A 9,440-nucleotide genomic window follows, 5' to 3' on the forward strand; every position below is an offset into this window, starting at 1 on the left:
TTTACTGATTTTGAAATAGTTTTAACTATTTACACTTTCGTATATATGATTACCTATCTGTGATTTTACTTATTATTTAGAGTTTGAGAGACAATAGAATTTCTAAACTGGTTTGGGAGTGTATTTCAGTAATCAGTTGATTATGTCTTCTCAATACTATTTGGAACTTGTTATATTTGCTTATGTGTGTTTTGTTTTTTGAACCATGAAAGGTTGTTGAATGAAGTTTTTTGTATTTCGCATATTATTTTGGTTATGTATGATTTTAAGTTTTGTTCGAATGAAATGAGTACTTTTTAGGTTTTATGCGTACTTTTTTGTAATTTGGATATACATACCCAAAAATCTCGAATCAGTTTTTTTTTTAATATTTGAACCAAAGGAACCAAATCGAGTTAAGTGCAGATTAACCTCAGTCTCTTAGCCGGAGTTCTTAATTCATGATTTGACATTTTTTTTTTTTTACTTTTCAGCTAAGAAACGGCTCTTATATCTCTTATTAAGAGACGGTTCTAACTTTTTTTAGTTAAAATCTAAGAAAAGTTAAGACCGTCTTTTAACCGAAAGTAAAAACCCAGTTAAGAGACCGGAGTTAATCATGGTCTTAGAATCGACAATATTGGAGTTTCCCCGTTCTTAAAAGCCACACCCCTACTAACCTGAACTGATCAGAATCAATTTCTTTGTGGTTCCTATTTGACTACTAGAAGTGAAAAACTGAATAATCTGAAATCTGAATTAATCGAACTGAACACAGATCAGAATCAAATGCGCGTGCCTAGATTAAAAAATCTCTATGTAAAAAAATGTTTTGTTTGAAAAAAAGAATCTAAAGGAAAATAATCAATAACTACCAGAAATTCAAAGACTGCATACCACAACTTCAAGTTTTTGACGAGTGGGGACCACCTCCCACAGAAAGGTAATCGCCACAACCTATCACAAAAATGTTTAAGTTGATATACTTATAATTTTGTTATTATGCAAAATTTAAATGCTAAATAAAATTATTATTTTAAAATATAGTTGTTGATTATTTTGGCTCTAACAAAGCGTTATTTTAATGATATGAAAAAATCGACAAAAATAAACATTAATGGCATTAATTGAGTTTCTGCAAAATATGAATCACGGTTAATTAAAATATCAAAATTTAATATTGGGTCAAATATTTATCGTTTCTAAAACTCTATTGATTTTTCTTTTCAAATTTTTAATTCAAATAATTTAGTATATTATGTAAACGAATAAATAAAATTCAAAAATATAAATAAAAGGAGAAAATTGTAATGACCAACTAATTAAAAATTACTCCCTCTGTTTATATTTAAGTGTCGTTTTGGGTTTATGCACACAAATTAAGAAAGCAATTAATTTTATATATTTCCTATATAAAAATATAATTATCTATACACCTAACTATATTTCAACCAATATGAAAATAAATTGTTAAATAAAATTAAATAAACTTTGCATTGAAAGTTGAAAACGACACTTATTTTGTAACGAAAAAATTTCTCTACAACGACACTTATATGAAACGGAGGGAGTACAAAATACGAATGCCAATTAATTCAGTCTCCCCAAATTTTGATATACCATTTCTAAGACTAAAAATATTTACTTTTCAATGTTTGAATTCATATTACTTCTATGTTTAATAAGGTAGTATTAATTTAGTTGTAGTCAATAATCAATAGGATATTAATATAAGACGATAGTGAAGTAACTCCAAAACAAATAAAGAGCATTCAGTACTCTCTCTCTCTCATAAAAACACAGCCAATGACCTTCTCGTGGTCTTCTGTGCCATAAAAATCATTATATACATCAAACACCAATCTGGCGCCACACACACATACTCTCTTCCTCTCTCTCTTGTATGAGTGGTGAGATGGTTATCCCTATAAGGTGCAGCATCGAACCATCTGCAACATTTTGACTCGTTTTCTTTTGTGTGTTTTCCAGCAAGTGTCTCTTCTTCACTCGCTCTTTCCTTTTTCAATCTCCCCAACGACCCTCTCTTCCATTCATAACTCTTCTCTCTCCGGGAAAAAATGGATAACTTCTTGCCCTTTTCCTCTTCTAACGCAAACTCTGTCGAAGAACTCTCAATGGATCTTAACAACAATCGCTCACGCTTATCAACGTTCCCTACTTATGATCATCATCATCAGGCGCAGCATCACTCGTTGCAACCCTACTCATACGTTGCATGTCCTGTGGATCAGACGGCGGCTATGAATCCTCAGATCTCGGTTATACAAACCGGAAGTGAGTTCGGTTCTCTGGTTTGTAATCCCGGTTTCAGACAAGCAAGAGGTGGATTCCTTGATCCACACACGGCTAAGATGGCCAGGATCAACAGAAAGAAAGCGATGATAAGATCAAGAAACAATTCTAGCCCTAACTCTAGTTCGAATGAGCTGGTTGGTTCAAGGAGACAAGTGGTTCTTACCATGAAAAATAATGCCGAGATTGCAGCAAGGAAAGATCTCTATCGATATTCCTCATTCGATAACAAGGTTTGTTCCACATATTAGATATTTTAGATTTTATATATATATAAAAACTTGATCAAACGTTTTGGATTTGTGGTTGACTGTAGAAGCTTAGGGTTTTGCTGGTGAAACACTTGAAGAACAGCGATGTTGGATCACTTGGGAGGATCGTTCTACCAAAGGTGTGTAAATTCTTACAATTCTTTTATCCATCGTTTTCGTTAAGGTATAAAGATAAAATAAATTTTTTTTTTTTTTTTTGTAACTCTGGTATCTGGGCAGCCACATTCCCAACTATCCCCCGTAGGGGGTCCAGCGCCCCAACGGAAGGGATGTTAAATCCGTTGTGGCCGGGGCTCGAACTCGTGATGGCGGACACCTCAGCCGAGGTTCCTATACCACCAGACCACGAGGCCCGGTTAGATAAAATAAATTTTATAGGTAAAACATTAATATGAAATAGTTAACTTTAATATGAAATAGTTATCAGTCACGTAACTACGAAATTTGAAACCTCAATTCCATGGAAATTTTTTAGAAAAGTAATATGGTTTCAGGATTTGGCTGGCCCCTTTTTCAAAGAAGGTTTGTGGAACAAAAGTACATAAGTCATTGCGGCCACAAACTCTCATTAAGAAATTTCACAGAGATTTATTTCTAACATTTCATTCCACATTTAAAATATAGTAGTAGTATATTTAGCGATTTCATTGTTTAACCAATTACAAGTTCAGTCTCTAAAAACAACACGGAAAACAAGGGGAATATGAAAGATGACAACAAAATGTAGAATGTAGTAAAGTTGTTTATAGTATTTGTGTTTTGTTCAAGTACGAATTTTTATGACATTTTTATAGTTTTTTAGTTTAGGAAGAATATGGATTGTTTGTAAATTCTAACTAACTGATTTATTTAAAGATATCTGGAGTTTGAAGGATTACAAATTCTTCAAGTTTTGGAGTGAAAAAATGTAAATAGATTCAATATTTCCTTTTAGTAACCAATAATGAAAAAACATGAGTGAAAGAACATGAGAAATAATCAATTTATTCTACTACTAGATAAAGTGAAACTGTTTAAATGAATTTATTCCAAAATGATGCTGAAGAAAAATAAAGTCGTCTATTTGCCTTTCCTAATTAATTGCCTCTTAAATGGTATACCTCGAAATCATTATGGGAAAGTATCAAGAAACAAAAAAAAAACAATTTGAAAAAAGGTTCAACGATATTACTTGATAGTTATATTGAAACAAATTATAATTGTGTCTCTTATCTGTCTTAATTAAAACAGTAAAAAAGTCATTTTTCGATAAGAAAAGTCATTAAATAATCCCTTAAATAAGTCATGGCTTTGGAACGCAGAGAGAAGCTGAAGGGAATCTTCCGGAGCTATCTACTAAAGAAGGAATGATAGTAGAGATGAGAGATGCGGACTCTATGCAGAATTGGTCTTTCAAATACAAGTTAAGTGTCGTTTTCATCTCTTATATGAACTCAATTATATTCACAAAAGCAATTTCTTAATCGTTTTATTTTACCAATGGGGTTATACTAACAATCTTTTAAGCTCACTTTTGATGAATTCAAGTTAGAATTTTTATCAATGTCAATTTAATGTTATACTTAAAAAAGCTTGCATCACTGTGAACATAGGTTCTGGTCCAATAACAAGAGCAGAATGTATGTCCTTGAAAACACAGGTAATTAAGGAGCTACTACATTCTTTTAAAAGTATACTACTTATTTAAACTATTTTATTATAATATGTTTTTCCTTTTGTCTTAAAAATTAAAGGAGAATTTGTGGCTGAAAAAAGAGTTGAGATTGGAGATTTTTTAACAATCTACGAGGACGAAAGCAAGATCTCGTGAGCTCTCTTATTAACTCTCTTTTCTTCTTGTTTTATTTTGAAAAAGACAAAACTCTTAAATAAACAAATAATGATTGATTAGCAGTCCGAAATTGGAAATTTAAAAAGTGAGTCATTAAATTGTGTTTGTTAAGCATCCAGACAAATATTTATTGCCTTTTTGACCTTTTCTGTCGATGATAGCTGTCCGTATGAGGAAGGTACTATAAGAATTTCAAACCCTAGTTTTATATACTACTGAAAATCGATTCTTTATTCTTTTCTTTTTTTGCTAAACTGAAAATTAAAGACATGATATATTTTTTCAAAAAAGACGTGAAAATATGAGGGTGACTAGTATTAATTTAAATTTTATGTTTAATAAAATGCTTCTTCTATTTACTCATATTTTTATTCTTTGCTAAGTAGGGAATGATGTAATATGTTTTTCTCTAAAAAGTTGTTCTTTTTAACAGCCAATTTGTTTGGTTTGACTACATAAACTCTATGTTGACACAAAAAAAGCCTACATAAACTCTACCAAATTAACAAACTGTTTTTAGGATTTGGTTTCATATCAGAAATAATTTCTTTTAGAAAAATACTATTTTTATTTATCTAAATTTTGTCAATTTTGAAGATAATTTATTTCCCCATTATTTTCGACCAAGTGAAAATTTAATAAAAAAATTTAGTATACTATTTTCAAGTTATCCTCACAAAATACTTTTTATTAGCATAATATAATGTGCGAAATTTAGTTCATACGTACTTGAATTTTATAACTAAGACAAATTATTTTGTAATTAGAAACCTGTAAATGTCATGTTGGCATTTAACTGAGTAGGAGTAGTGTTTTGGTTCAAAAACATGGAACTTATTTACTACTCTACAGTTTTTCATAGGTTATTTATTTTCGTTTGGATATTAAATAATCTAATATTTATAACATTTAAATCTCCTAACTTTGTCAGTTGTTAATTATTTATAAATTCAGCCAATTGCTAAGACACCTTATATATGCATGTTTTGTTTGTTTGGTCGTACTACAGTACTTCTCCATAAGAAAGCACGCAGACAAACCAAATGAAGGAAGAGAAGATGAGTCGATGGAAGCCAACGACATGAACTTCTACGAAGATATTGCGTTTGATTTCATACCAAAGATGAAGACGAAGATTCTATTGCAATGCTCATCGGAAATCTAAATGATCACTATCCCAACCCAAACAATCTTATGGACCTCCCAATCGATCTTCATCAGCATCATCAAGCCACCTCCTCGTTGCCACCTGTGGATTACATGACCAATCCTCAGTATAGTGGTTCCTCCAATGATCACATGAGCTTTAACGACTTCGTATGGTGATGCGATTGAAGTTGATATAGCTATATACAAGTGGTATAAAAATTAAAAAGAAAAGAGTATCGCTCATCATATTCATATCTATCTATTGATAAAGTATTTTTGTCAATCTATTATTTACGAAAAATAATATTTGCGCTCGTTTCAGTTTTAGTTACATATATAAGTTTCATTTGGGTTTTATAACTCATAAGAGATAATAGACGAAATATAATTCAGGAATTAATTAAAAAAAAAACAATACTTGGGTTCATCCCTATGATGAATCGTTAAATTCACCTCGCTTTTTATAATCAACCAAAGTGTCACGTAAGATTAATTAAAAAGACAATAATTTTTTTTTTAAATGGCTGAAAATTCAGCACTGGCGTTAATGCCGTCGACAAACCCGAATTCTAAAAATCTAAAATCTAAACCTTAAACCTCAAATCCTAAACTCTAAAACTAAAACTCTAATTCTAAACTCTAAGCCCTAATTCATAAACCTAAAATCCAAAACTTTAAACCATAAACCCTAAATCTTAAACTCTAAACCCAAAATCCTAAACTCTAAACCCAAAGCTTTAAACCATAAATCTTAAACCATCAATCCTAAACCCTAAACCATAAATCTTAAACCCTAATCTCTAAACCTTAAATCATAAATCATAACCCTAAACCCAAAACTCTAAAACTCTAAACTATAAACTCGAACCCTGATCAAGTGATGGATTTAGGGTTTAATTTAGAGTTGTGTTTTGGGTTTAGGGTTTAGATTTAGGATTTAGGGTTAGAGTTTTGGGTTTAGGGTTTAGGATTTGGGTTTAGAGTTTAGGGTTTAGGATTTTGGGTTTAGAGTTTAGGATTTAGAGTTTTGGGTTTAGGGTTTAGATTTGGGGTTTAAATTTAGGTTTTAGATTTAGGGTTTAGATTTTAAATTTTTAGAGTTCTAGATTTTGCAGACCGCTTTAACGTCGGTGTTGTTTTTCTCAGCCAAGGTGAATTAACCATTCATTAGGGGGGGCGGGGGGTGAACGTAAGTATTGTTCAAAACGAAATCAACAATAGTTGATCGACTAAGTAATAGATAAATATTTCTATTTGCAACATTTATAACAATGTAACTATGTATTTAGTTACTAGGTGATTAGTCTCAGCATGCATTCATAATCATTACAAATTATTTATTAATATCATTATTAATTTATAGACCATCATTATACGTTATTGTTTGTGCTCTCAACGTCTCAAACTTATGACAGACCCGGTGCTATAGTTAAAAAGATCACAAACGTTTTAGGTCCATTTCAAAACCTCATTTAAATATGGGTCATTTTGGTGTTACAAACAAAAACAAATATGGGCCCTTTAAAATCTCACGTGCATTTTTAACAATCACTGTTCTCCTTCGTCAAAAGGACAAAACCTAATTTTTTTGTTTCAGACTGTTCTTCTTCACCCGCTGTTATGTTACGTTTCCAGAGATATTTTTTTCTTCTAAATTTTGGGCCCTTTTTTATAAGAAAAGTTAAGTAAAATTTTAGGACCCTGTGCATTTGCACCGTCCGCACATGCCTAAAGTCGGCATTGCCCTCAAATAGTTTAAACAAACATCACATTATTGATATATAAAAAAGTTGTTCATCAAAATATATATTCTTATTATTGTTTTAAAAATTTTGCAATCATGTATTATACATATTTTGAAAAGTTTGTTACTGTATTAAATTCTTAGAAACTCTCATGTATTATAAATATTTTGATTTTTTCGCAATTGCTTTAATTTTTTTAGAAAGTTTCATGTATTAATATATTGAAAATATTTGTATACGTACACTACATTCAATTTAATATTTAACTATGCATCTATTTATATCTTAATTTCTATTTTTATTTATGAAAAATTGGATAGTAACAAAGTATATGTAAGAATTATTTTTTTTTATTTTTAAAATATTTTTCTATTTTTTCCACAATTTTAACTGTATTAATTTATAATCAATTATCTAACAAAATAAATAATTTAGTTATTCATTAAAGTTAACCTAGATTTTAACCGCTCTAGCTTTTACGTGAGAGTTCGGATCGAAAAAATTATTTTGTAAATAATAATATAGATTTGTCAAGACCGTATATATATAAATAAAAAGTGATTTTCTGATTAATTAGATAAGCACGTCTGAAACTCTGATCCAAACCCTAACCGATATACAGTATCTAAGCCCAGCCCTTTTAGTCCTATAATAGACTGTACTACTTACCCAAGACTTTTAACTCTAGTATGAGTCTAAGAACCTAAAACGGAGCCCAGATAAGTAGCCATAGCAATAGTTTAAAAGCATTTTTTTATTGCTACGAGGTAGGCCTGGGCGTTCGGGTATCCGTTGGCATTCGGATCGGATTTTTCGAGTTTCGGTTCTCTTTTATAACACCTCTTAGGTCCCATTCTAGTAAATTTGCAAGTACGGGTCGGGTTCAGATATAACACATCGGGTTCAGATCGGTTTTGTATCACATCATAGAACCCATAAACACTACAAGAAAACACCCGAATTCCGACGGAGGTTCCGACGGACACCAATGTCGTCGGACATTTGTGACGGAATACTGACAAATTTCCGACCAAATCCAAAAAAATTAAGTCGTCGGAATTCCGTCGGCCATTTCCGACGGAATTCCGACGAAACATGGTTCGTCAGAATTTCCCGACGACTTTTCGACGACATTCCGATAAAAAATGTAACTGTTGTAGTCGTCGGTATATTCCGACGAATTTCCGACGACATTCCGATTAACAACATTCATCGGAATTCCGTCGGTATTTTCCGACGGAATTCCGACGAACCATGTGACCGTTGCCGACAAATATATATGACCGTTGTATAGCCGTTTGAGATTGGACAATACCGACGGAATTCCGACGGATGTAAAATTCCGACGGACTGCTTTACATCCGTCGGAATTTCGTCGGAAAGTCGTCGAGGTCCGTAAGCAATTTCCTATAAATACAACCCCTCCTCATTCAACTCATTCACACTTCATTCTCTCTTCATTCTCTTTAGTCATAACAATTCCGTGAAAATCATGTATTCGAAGTTTATTATCGTTCGTGGATGGATAAACCTCATTTGGATCCGAACACCAATTTGCTTACGGAAGAATACGTTCAAGGGATTGGAGAATTCATGAGGCTTGTTCAACAGCAACCGGATGCAAAAAGTGGTATGTTAAGATGTCCCTGCTCTTCTTGCAATAATAATAAGGTTATAAAAGAATTTGATGTTTGGACTCATTTGTATATGAAAGGGTTTTCACGTAATTATAAAGTTTGGTACCTTCATGGGGAAACTGGTTATGAATATGGTAGTACTAGCGAACCTCAGCCTGTTAGTGAACCTCAGCCTGATATTAGGTTAGAAGAATCTAGAATGATATAGATTATGGTGTAGGTACTGAGCAGATGGTACATGATCATTATAGAGGGGAAGAACCAAACCCCGAATCTAGGAGATTTTTTGACATGTTGGATGCAGGAAAACAACCTTTGTATCAAAATTGTAGAGATGGTCATTCAGTCTTATCATCTGCAACTAGATTAATGGGTATTAAGACAGACTATAATTTGGCTGAAGAATGTATGGATGCGATTACTGATTTTGTCAAAGGTATTCTACCTGAGGATAACCTTGCACCGGGTTCATACTACGAGGTTCAGAAACTTGTTGCAGGTCTTCAACTACCGT

General features: G+C 32.1%; 1 pseudogene; it reads left to right on the forward strand.

Moving 5' to 3' along the window:
- The first annotated feature begins 2,057 nt into the window (after window positions 1–2,057).
- Window positions 2,058–5,735, forward strand: LOC125598472 (annotated as a pseudogene).
- The last annotated feature ends 3,705 nt before the right edge of the window (window positions 5,736–9,440 follow it).

The sequence above is a fragment of the Brassica napus genome, unplaced genomic scaffold (assembly GCF_020379485.1).
Source record: "Brassica napus cultivar Da-Ae unplaced genomic scaffold, Da-Ae ScsIHWf_1718;HRSCAF=2347, whole genome shotgun sequence".
NCBI classification, from domain to species: domain Eukaryota; kingdom Viridiplantae; phylum Streptophyta; class Magnoliopsida; order Brassicales; family Brassicaceae; genus Brassica; species Brassica napus.